Source organism: Polyergus mexicanus, unplaced genomic scaffold (genome assembly GCF_030449975.1).
Source record: "Polyergus mexicanus isolate NDT 795.1 unplaced genomic scaffold, iyPolMexi1.0 SCAF_44, whole genome shotgun sequence".
Taxonomy (NCBI): domain Eukaryota; kingdom Metazoa; phylum Arthropoda; class Insecta; order Hymenoptera; family Formicidae; genus Polyergus; species Polyergus mexicanus.
In genome coordinates this window covers 22,282-34,544 of record NW_027223364.1, presented here as the reverse complement: position 1 = coordinate 34,544, position 12,263 = coordinate 22,282, and the positions used below count along the sequence as shown (strand labels likewise).

The 12,263-nt window shown below is 38.3% G+C and overlaps 1 pseudogene; it reads left to right on the top strand.

Moving 5' to 3' along the window:
• Nucleotides 1-11,972, top strand: part of LOC138943815 (uncharacterized) — a 33,668-nt pseudogene extending 21,696 nt beyond the window's left edge.
• Nucleotides 11,973-12,263: the final 291 nt, after the last annotated feature.

Here is a 12,263-nt window from a genome sequence, read left to right as displayed (position 1 = left end):
AACAAACCGCTACCTCTTATAATTTTTGTTGACATTTGTCACAATTTTTTATTAACGGTGTTGGACCGTCGAAATGTGTTTGCTGCCGCAACAAATTATAATGTCGCGTGCATCGACGATACTGTTGAACCTCTGAGTCAGCTTTTATATGTTCGGGAAGCTTGTCCCACAATTGTTCCACGTAGCTACCAAAGTCTCGCAGTAAAACAATCTTGGAGATAATCTATAACTGCTCGGTGGTAAGCTCGAGAATATCGCTGTCAACCGATAGAAGAAGAAACATTTTTAAGACTGAGCGGTTTCGATTCGGTGCGCCTCTATAAATAGGGCCCCGATGACTCATTTTCCAAAATCTGATTTGAGATTCGCGAGAGCAAACATGCGGTTCGCGCGACAAGCGACGATAATCAAAGTGATAAATTTTGACGATAAAACACGAGTAACGTCCGAGAAAGAAATACGCAAGCATGGAAAGATGCTGCCGACTACTATACGCGGTATCATTTGTGGTCCTTCGAATTGCGGTAAGACTAACGTGTTGATAAGTTTGATAGAAAGTCCACACGGTGTACATTTCGAGAATGTGTACGTATACTCGAAATCACTTCAACAACCGAAATATCAATACTTGGAAAATTTGTTATTATCGATCGATGAAATTGGTTATTTTACATTCTCTAATAATAGTGACGGAATTCCACCGAGCGAGGCGCTTCCGAATTCCATTTTTATCTTTGACGACGTGGCGTGCGATAAGCAAGATACGATAAGAGAGTACTTTGCAATGGGTCGACACTCGAGCGTCGACTGTTTCCATCTTTGTCAAACGTATGCCAAGATACCCAAGCATCTTATACGGGACAATGCAAATTTACTGATTTTATTTAAACAAGATGGTACAAACTTGAAACATATATACAACGATCATGTAAATACTGACATGTCTTACGGCGATTTTCGCGCATTCTGTCAGAAATGCTGGCAACACAAGTATGGATTTGTAGTGATTGATAAAGACAGTTTACAGACTAATGGAAGATATTGAAAAGGATTTAACGATTTTGCAATACCGTAAAGTGGTTAGTCGCTATCGATACGTCGATCGAGCAACGTCTAAAAATTTTCGTCCGAGCGCAACATGACGACGACGATTGACAGTGACGATCGTGAGAAGATTGCGAGAGAGATTGTAAAAACGAGCGAATCAATCCGCAAAAAATATCGTTTTTTAAAAACCGGTGGAGGAAGACGTCGCATTGGAGAGGCACTTTAAACCAATTATCGAACCTCTAAAACAACTTGTCGAAAATACAATCAATGTGGAATCTAATGTGAAGCGAAAATCGAACCATCGAGTATGCTCGAAGACAAGCATCTGAAAAAAGAGTTTGGAACAAAGCGAACAAGGTCAAATATATCATTGAACGATTCGCTAATAACTTCTACTCCAAATCAACCGAAACGTAAGCGAATGAAACAATTATCGAATGTGGTTACTTCTACTCCGATAAAAGATGTACAATCGAGTCAAATATTGCACGAAAGATCGTCTCCGTATGTGGAAGAAATTTTCGAAACCACACCTGAAACGCTTGTGACGTCAGTTTAACATCAATTACAAACGTCCGAGGGTCAAAATATATTGCGCACACATCTGGGTCCACTAGGGCAAAAATATGTTGGAGCTATTTTGAGCCAAGATAAAAATAACAGTATGGATTATGTTTACAATGTTAAATTTTGCAACGAAGGAATGATGCTTGGTGATAAAATTTTTGATGTGGATAAAGATGACAATATAATTATCGGTGGAATAAGATACGTGGGAACACCAGGTCTCTATGAGTTGATTTTCAAGAGAATACCCGACGGTGACGTATACAATGATTATGATAAAATTAAATACAAAAATATATTACTGGCGACAAATGCGCATAGACGTGGCAATGATATGCGTAATCCAGTGTAACAAGGGATACAAGTATAAAAATATAATAGCACCATTAATCTCTACTAAAAAAGCTGGAAGAGGTATAAACATACCGCGCGCTATGGCGTTAAAAGATAATAAGATCGATTACGTGCATTGGAATGATCCCAACGAGTTGGTACATCGCTTGCGATTGCTGGAAGCTTCGCGTCAAGCCGGCAACAATGCCCACGACAATGAAATATTATCAATTATCGAGGAACTTTACGAAGCTGGCCTTATTATAAATTAATCTATGCGTCTGCGAAACAAGTCAGTCTGTTATTATTGTTTGTATCGAAATGTCGATTAATAAATTTGGATTATCGTTGGGAACACCCAACAACTCATACTATCAATGGAATGGATTACTAAGAAATTACGTGCGCGGTAACGCTCTGTGTCAGACAGCCTCCGACTTGACGCAAGATCATGCAAGATACGACACGTAGCGCAACCGGAAGATGATACTGATGCAGCAAACAAACAGTACGTGGAAATACGTGTCAAGCTTTTGGAGGACAGACAGGAAGAACTTGAGAAAAAAATAATCTCGCTCGAGACGAATGTGCAAACGCTGCAAATAATGATGGATGAAATGCAGAAAATGCTTCGGTATGCAACTCACTCGCAGACTACATCTAATTCAGCGCAGGAGAAGAAAGATATATAAAGAATATATGTGGAGGAATTATCTCATTATTGCAAATTATGTCTCGATCAAATATGTCGCAAAAGACCTCTGAAAAACAGCTGCTCGTGGAAGAATTGCATGCTCCAGTGAGAAAAAATTTCCCACGTAGACGTGTTATAGTACGCGGATACGACGATTTGTGGCAGGCGGACGTGGTCGAGATGCGTCCATATGCACGATTCAACAAAGGCTACAACTACATACTCACAGTTATCGATGTGTTAAGTAAGTATGCGTGGGCTGTACCGTTCAAGAGTAAGAGTGGAAACGAGACGGCTGATGCTATCGCAAAGATAATTAGAGACGATGAAAGATGTCCGAAAAATTTTCAAACCGACAGAGGAAAAGAATTTTACAACGCAAATGTACAGAAACTCGTGAAGAAACACAGCATTAATCATTATTCGACGTACTCTACCATGAAAGCCTCGGCTGTGGAACGATTCAACCGAACGTTAAAGAGCAATATGTGGAAAATGTTTACGTTTAATGGAAATTACAAGTGGATCGACGCGTTGTCCCGGCTCGTTAGAGAGTACAATGCGCGAAAACATCGCACTATCGGTATGAGACCTATCGATGTTACCCCCGCGATCGCCGATAAACTTTTAAATACAGTATACAACAACGTAAAGATTGCGGCACCGGCAAGATTCAAAGTAAGCGATCCGGTACGCGTGAGTAAATTCAAGACCATCTTTGACAAAGGTTACACGCCAAATTGGTCAACCGAAGTGTTTAAAATCGTTAAAGTGCAGAGAACTAATCCCGTGACCTATGTACACAAAGATTTGCACGGAAATTCCGTCGCCGGCGGATTTTATGAATACGAGTTACAACGCGTTGCCAATCCTGACATACATCTCGTGGTAAAGATAATACGCAAAAAGGGCAACGAGGTTTATGTGAAATGACTGGGATTTGATGCAACACACAATTCTTGGATACATAAAAATAATATATTATAAATATGTTAACAATAATACATAATATTAAAGATATTTTACAAATATATAAACAAAATTGTATACTTTATAAAATATACATATAATTTACAATAAATATACATATAATTCTAATTTACAATAAATATACGTAATTTTTTATTTACAATAAATATACATGATTTTTATTTACAACGGTATTTTGTAATGTCCCCACGGTAGCATGGGGATTTGGTGGTTTGAGGTACGATATACCGCTTGTCATCGTACGAACTTAGAGCAATTTTTGTCTCGCGAATAGTGTATACTTCGTGTAATTTAGATCTTATACAAGACTGCTGATGCGTCAATACAATCTCTTTGTTCAAACACCGCGTGTAATCGTTGAACGTTATCGTTCTCGCGACGATGTTACTCTTGACGCCTTTTACCTTTTTCATGTCTTTTTTACCATCTACTCGCAGCGCGTACATTTTTGCCCTAAGCCCGATGAATTCGGTCATGATGGCGCCATTATTTTCATCCTTCATTAAACCCGGTATCTTTTTATTCGCGAGCGGTATACCGTACACATTGTCCACCGCATAATCGCTGGTATCGAATCTGTCGACGTTGCGCTTTATATTCTCATATACATCTTCACACTCGATGTGATATATGAGACTGTCGGTGTCGGTGTACATGACTTTACATTTCTCTCGATACATAGGTATCATATAATTGTGGTGAAACTCGTACAAACATATCTTGGATATGTCGAGTATACACATACACGTAGATTGGTTTATTAAATTTCACTTCGAGATTGCGCAATTCAACGGCGATCAGATTCTCCGAAAACACGCTTCTACTATGAAAATTTGGTTTTGCGATCATCGCCTTTGCGCCATATCTTCCATTCCAATGTGTCACGAGCTTAATATTAACGTGATTGCGCACATTTTCCATCGTTTTGCCAAATACCGCATTATTCATTAATTTATATAAATTTTTTTCAAAATCATTTTTCGCAAGTGTTCGGAATTGTGTATTAAGTTCGATATAACTCCAAAGCCATGGAGATTGCGAAAACTGTAATATTCGATGTATTTTTGTAACGCGAAGTCCGTGTCGCGTGCATTGCTGCAGGTTGCGGTAATGTATTACGTAACGTTTCTTATCGTATAAGGTTGCGAGCAGCTTATCCTGCCGCTTACCAGGTGGTTTGTCGCGTGTCGGGCAAAACGGTAGGTCAGTGTGTGCATCGTGAACATATTGCGGATATTCGAGATCGATTTCAAGGATGTAACCTATAGGCGAATCGAGCGCGATCGATGATGTATCAAAATTGGATACGTCGTCGACCCATCGAAAATCTGCATAGGGCAATGGTTGACACATTGCCCATCCGTACAAATTATTTACATCAAAGTACGTGAGATACGTTGAAGGTTTCGATGGATCGTTCGACTGCATATACTTGTTATTAGCATGTGCGTATCTGTTGGAACATTGACTCAAACCACCGCGTATTCCGCGTTCAATAAATAAAACCATGTCGATATCCGTAAGCAATTCGAATGTAATATTTGTTTGCTTCAACATGGCATCCCACGTGTATCCGGGAAGAGTGTAGTAATACGCGGGGTCGAGCCCATAACTTTTAATACAACTCTCGCGGAAATTTTCAAAAATATCTGCTAATAACAAGACATCAATTTTGAGATACAAGTCGCTATATTCGCCCAGCGTTCGAATGGAGAACCGCTTCCACACGTTCTCGGCGTGCGCATAATCGCTCTCGGATATCGTGTCACCGGTCAAGGAACTGTAAAGTGATTCGCGCGGTGGTAAACACGTATCTTGCAACCTGTCGACGCAGTCAATATATTCGTACGGAAAGACGCCCTTCCGTGTTAATAAATTGAAATCATCGTTTGGTAAATTTTGAAAATCAGATTTTAAAATTGTGAGTTTGTCATTATTCAAGAATGATGCCAATTTATCGAGACTGGTTGTAAGAAATTTATACGAATCGATAAAACGCAATTTAATATGATGTTTTGATTTCTCTTCGGCAAGTTTAACATTTTTCGTAAATGATATATATTTTTCTTTTGTTATCGGAAGTATTTCAATTTCCCTTTAGCTGTAGCTATTTCCTTGATAATGAAGTGCGCATCGTAACCGGATAAATTATGAAAAACTATTGGAATGCAAAAAGAATCTTTATAATTTAAATTGCAATTTGAATGCGCGAGACCTCTGTATCGCCCGGTCAGATGGCAATGATCGCGTACGCGTGTATCGTCTTGTACGAATGGTTTCTCGAAAATGTGACATTGTGTCGCGCTATGAAAATTTTCACATTCATCATGTTAAATTTACCATGGGGACATTAGCTGATAAAATATTTTTTACACGCAGTGCTAAATTTTTTAGCACTGTTTTTAGCACTAGTTCTTCGACGAACCATGATATGCAATCGCGATATCGCGACGAGAATGATACGCGGATAACGAATTATCATACGAACAATGTACATAATATGCTATGCTAAATACTTTGCGATGTTGGTAGTTTCTGTCTTCTTCCTCTCTTCTTTAAAACGCACTCCAGATCGGCGTATACGATGAAAGGAAGCCGTTCTTTCCGATTATAATTGTTGATCGCGAACCACTTGTCCTTATCGCTCGATAATCGGATAGCGCACTCGTTCAACTCTCGACAGTCCACCGTATGTGATTGTAACTTGTCGTTCACGCCAAAGTAGTGCAAACATCTGTAAAAAAAATAATTTTTAATTTTTGTTCAAAGATTTCTGTAATATAATTTATTAAATATATACGTACCGATCGCAGATATATTTCTTGTGTTCTTTTTTGCTCAATTGCGAGCTCACGAGGCGGGATAGATTCTTAATCCACGCGAAATGTCCAACGTTGTTGTCTTCCACGTACAACAGGTTGACGTGATTGTTTTTTTTCAACTCACTCAGACGTATCGGGACAATGTTTTTTTCCTCGATACTATATACATTGATTGAGATATTGTTGGCATGTTCGAATTTTTTAATTTGATTCACATTCACTGGAAACTCAATGTCCTGGAGATTCAGCACTGTCGTGTAATGCGGGTACGAAGATTCCCGATAAACATGATCTTCAGCTGGGTATAGAGCGGCGACCACAGACCATGCGAAACACGCATTGTCATTAGATTGCACGTTGATTACTGCTCTCTTCATCGTTATTTCTCGCGGTAATTTTATGTGACATCCCGCGCGCAATGGATTATATTTATTTATATTTACATTTAAATCGAGTATTCGCGATAATGCCCACCCGCTATCGCGTTCTTGAAATTCTTCGAGCGATGCTAGAGTGGGCTCGACAACGCGCTGCTCGTACCATTCGCGTAAATCGGATGTGCGAAAGAGTTCATAGTTTCTCGTATTGATACTTTTATTTGCGCGTTTATCACCCGTCACAAATTCACCATTGAACACTGTATTAATTTTCACATTAAAGTGTTTTTTCAGCATGGTTTGCACGTGTTCGAGCACAATGTCTTTAGCATCCTCGAAAAATTGGCGAGGCTCGATGTGATTATGATTTATAACCGCATAGTCAATATGCGGCTCTCGAACGCCGTATCGATCTCTCGCCAAATCAATCCGTGTTGCCGCGTGCTGCATTCTGCACCCGCGTGTACAAAACGCGTGCGTAACGAGTGCTTCAATCCCTCGAGTCGTGCGATTCGGGCAATCAACGATTGTCGAATCTCAATCGATAATCGTGGACGTTTGATTCGGCTTTGCTCTTCCAATGATTCGATATATTCGTCGCATCGTTGCTCCCACGCAACGTACTCCTCTATCGAATTTACCCATGCAGATTGCTCGCGCAGAATTCGTTCGGCATTGTTTTTCGCCATATTTCCAAATTTATGCCAAAAATTTTTGCTAACAAGATGTGCTTATTAACAGCTCTTGTCTCGGAACTCTATGCAAAAATACTGACAGGGTGTGCCTCTTTACCCCGATTTTATATTCTATCTTGATGTCTCTTTCTATCATGTGTATCAACTAAATCTTTATTTCGCGATTTGTCACGTACATTTTGACTAATGTCGATTATTGCATTTTGTCGTCTAGAGATGATGTCAAATCCCAGGTGTATCGCAAAAGTTTCAAATTACATGCAGCTGTCCAATGTTAGTGCAATTTAATCATGAGGATTATCCTTATATTTTAGGATATTGTCATGTTTTGACACGCGCGTTTGAAATCTGATATCTATGGGTGATGTCATCGCGAAGCAGCCGCACATCGGCGCTTGAAAATTTTATATTACGTTGCATTTTTGTGCATTCGGCTAAATCTCACACCTGGTGAAGATGTCATCGCGAAGCAGCCATATATCGGCGCTTGAATGGAAAAATTGAAAAAAAAATATCGCGTCATCAATAATCCCCACCACATTGCAATTTTGCAACGCTAATACATATTTTAAATATGTTTAATACGTTCAGTGCATGCATGGATTCATTGCATCGACCACTTGTGCGAAAGGTTCATATAAAAATGTATCCCACTGAAGGAAGCCGCATGAATTATTACGTTCCGATTCAAGATGCTGATGAGACTTCACCGTGTAAGAAAAAGAAATGTAACAAGTAAGTTAATTAACTTGAAGAATTTTTATACATTTTAAATATTTTTATACTTTTTAAATATTTATATAAATAATATTTTTTTACTCCCTAGCATATCATCCGAGCCTCGTCGCGCGGTTCGTATACTCGGAAGATGATACGCCTTAACCCCGACGTCGTACAAATATTTGGACATTGGAATAAACGTTGGAGCTGTATCTTGCGTGGAATTGGTTCTTGAGGCAATCAAATAATATTGCCTTTTGAAACGTGGAAATCGCTAATGCAGAAACGTGCGGATATTGAACGGCTTCTACAATCGACTGAAATCCCATTGCGGATTCGAGATTTAACATTCAAAGTGGTTAAAATATCTGATTCAAATATTATAAAAATAGGATTATCCAATAATTCTTTATATATGAAACCGCCAACTCTATTCTATTTATTCGATTTTGAAAAATGTATAAATCATATGTATTACTGATTATGTGAAAATACGCATATCGTAAAAAAAAAATTGAAACAATTTGTAACTGTTTTACAACAGAATAATATCGCTAATGTATGCGACGCTGCAAAAACTATACATGAAAGTGATATGTTTAACAGCGAATCGCTCATAGATTGCGAGTTATTGACATGTGCTGTAAATGATATTCTTCACGAGGCTTGTAATAAATAAGTTATTTTACCAATTATCTGTGAATTTAATTATTTATCCCATTCTTTATGTATGAATAAAACGATGTAATAGATATGCACAGTCTGCAAAACTTAAATCTTTCTCTCGACACACTCTGTTAAAGATGTAAAAAAATGATGAGGTAGATGAGATGTGATACTCCAGTTAGAAGGAGACAAAAGATATGAAACTAAAATATATATAATCGAGAGGAGTGTGTAACGTTATAATACGCAATCGTCTTCATCCTTACGACGATCTTAACAATATGTATTATGGCTGATCAAGAAGTTATTGTTATTGAAGATGAGGATGTCATTCTCGAAGATGACAACTTGATGGAAATTGTGAATTTGTCGGATGATTCATCAGACGAAGACCGCATACTTTCGGAGGATTCCGATTACAATAGTGATTGCAGTAGTGTTATTACGGACATAAATCAACGTACTTTAAACCGAGTTGAAATAAATAGTTTAGGTGCGGTAAAAATGTGCTGTATATACTTTTATTATAAAAGTGAAAACAATAAAAAAATTTGCACATGCTGTGTTATGCGTATTTTAGACTTATTTTCGAATATTCGTGTTGTGCGACAGCATGAAAGTGCAATTTATGAACTAATCCTGGGATCGTTTTGCGGAGAATGTGGAAAACCGCTGTACCAGATAATGCCCTGCAATATGTGCCCAATTTGCACTGTATAAGCTGGACGAAACTTGTGTTGTGAAAAGACTTAAATAGGAAATATGGAGGCCTCCGAACATTTTGCGGAATTAGAACAATTTCTATGGGAGGATTTCATACAGGTGAACTCGGTGTGTGCATGTGAGTTATGGGAAAGAACATGCCTTAAATGTCTTGAGTGGTTGGAAGAACAGTACCGACACGAGATGTTACAACAGGGGCATGGAATTCAATCGCTGGCTAGCCGAATCGCGCGACTTGAAAGTTTAAGACATTCGTTACGCAAAAAATACAAACGCTTAGATGTCCGTGTCCCGGCGCTATCGACAAACACTCCTCTCACTTCAATTGTACAAATGGTGCAAGGTCAAGCAATCGGCTTGAAGAAATCTCGTACAATAGATTTGGATCATTGTCTGCGAGATCATTATACAGTGATGTCCAAGGATTGGGATTTTGATATGTAAAACATAGCTGACGTCTTGTTATGGGTGAGAACAACATTGAAATACTCGAAGAATTAATTGTATCTATTTAAAAAAAAAATTAAATTTATATTAATATAATGTTTTTCTGTTTCAGAAGGAGCGCTCCCTATATATATATATATATTTATTATTTTTATATTTTTATATTTTTATTTTTATTATCATTTTAATTATTTCTTATTAATTTAACACACACATACACGCACACACACACACACACACACACACACACACACACACACACACACACACACACACACACACACACACACACACACACACACACACACACACACACATTTGTATATATATACACATTTTTTTAAATAAAATTATTATTATATTTTAAAAAATATCGAATTATTTTAGCACCTTCTTCTTTCCTTTTTCTACATGCATGCCTCGCGCTATCTCATCGGTACATGCCGAACGTCATCCTTTTCCAACACCAATGCGGACGCAATCTTTCTCCCTCGTGCCTGTGATCGCCTCCCGCTATCCTTCACGCACCGCCTCGCGTATGCTCTCTCTCTCGCACCGCCTCGCGCTATCCCTCTCTTACACATTGCGGACGCCTCGCGCTATCTCTGTCACACCTACTCGCGGCATCGTACCTTCGCGTTCCCTCTTTCCCGCAGCTTCCGCGGATACCGATCCGCCGCGGTCCCCCCGCGTGACGTCATATCCCCCCGTGACGTCCCCCCCGTGACGTCATACCCCCCGCGCCGGTTTCCCCTCGCCCCTCACCCCCCCTCAGAGGACCGTGGCTTAGAACCGGCCTAGCTATACTATTCTCATAGATGAAAATAGTCTGGTAGAAATAAAATGTCCTCTGTTAGCTGAGCATTTAACAGCGGAAGAGGCCATAAAGACGCTGCCTCAACTAAAAGGCATCTTTGAGAAAAACAATCCAGATAAAATGAATCGGAATCACCGATTTTTCTATCAAGTTCAAGGCCAGTTAAATATAACGCAGCGAGATTATTGTATTTTCGCTGTGTGGACGCCAAAAAGCTTGAAAATGATACGTGTAAATAGGGATAATGTATTTTGGAGTTATCAAATGTTGCCCTTTTTAACACGTTTTTATTATGATTGTATGCTTCCAGAAATCTTGGATAGTCGGCATAATAGACATATGCCAATTAGAAATCCAAGATATATAATAGAAGCTCAACAAGAAGTAGCCAAAAAAATAATAAATCGGAAAAGTCTTCGACAATGTAATATAGAAGACGAAAAGTGCAGAACAAGATGACGATTGCATCGTTGTTAGTTACTCACAAAATAAAGAAGAGCTAACTGATGACGACATGGCAAGACAAAAAGAATTTCTCGATAATTCGATTGCTTTTATTTAGTAAAAGATAACGTATTACCTGAATATAGCAAAATAAACGACGAATCATTAGACCTATTTTTACGCGTCATAAGAGATAATTCTCCTTTTGAAACACAAAATGTGCTATATTTGGAATATTCTCATATAATTGAAGCAAGTCGTAGTGACAACAGCTTACAAATTATTAGAGGAAATTGCAGTGATCATTGGCGATGTATATTTTTTGACGGCACCAAAATTCGAGTGTACGACAGTCTATCCAGTTGTACATATGATAAATTGGTGTCTAAAGAAAAACATTATATTCATCGTCGTTATCCACAAATAAGTGCAAATAATATAATATTTGAAAATGTTCAAGTACAACCTGATGGCACATGTTGTGGAATTTATGCTGCAGCTTTCGCTACAACTATAGTCTTAGGAGGAAATCCTTCTAATGAGAAATATTCCAATAACGTGGAATACATGAGGCAACATTTTCTTAAAATTGTAGCAGAAAATAAATTGCTGCCTTTTCCAAAATAAAAAAAAATTATCATTATCTGATAAATTTATCATTATATTGCAATGAATATCGTTGGAAAAAGATGCCTCAATGCAAATATCCCGTTTGCAATAAAATCGGAGAGACGAAAAAAACATATTGTGGTTGCGTTCTCACGGGATTGGGCGATGGAGGGGCCCATTCTATCCTCGATATCTGATATAATATCAAAATATTATATCATATAATTTTCTGTTATCTCGATATGCTTTTGAAGCAGAAAATATATTGTGACTTTGTAAATATTACAAATATATAATTATACAAAGTTT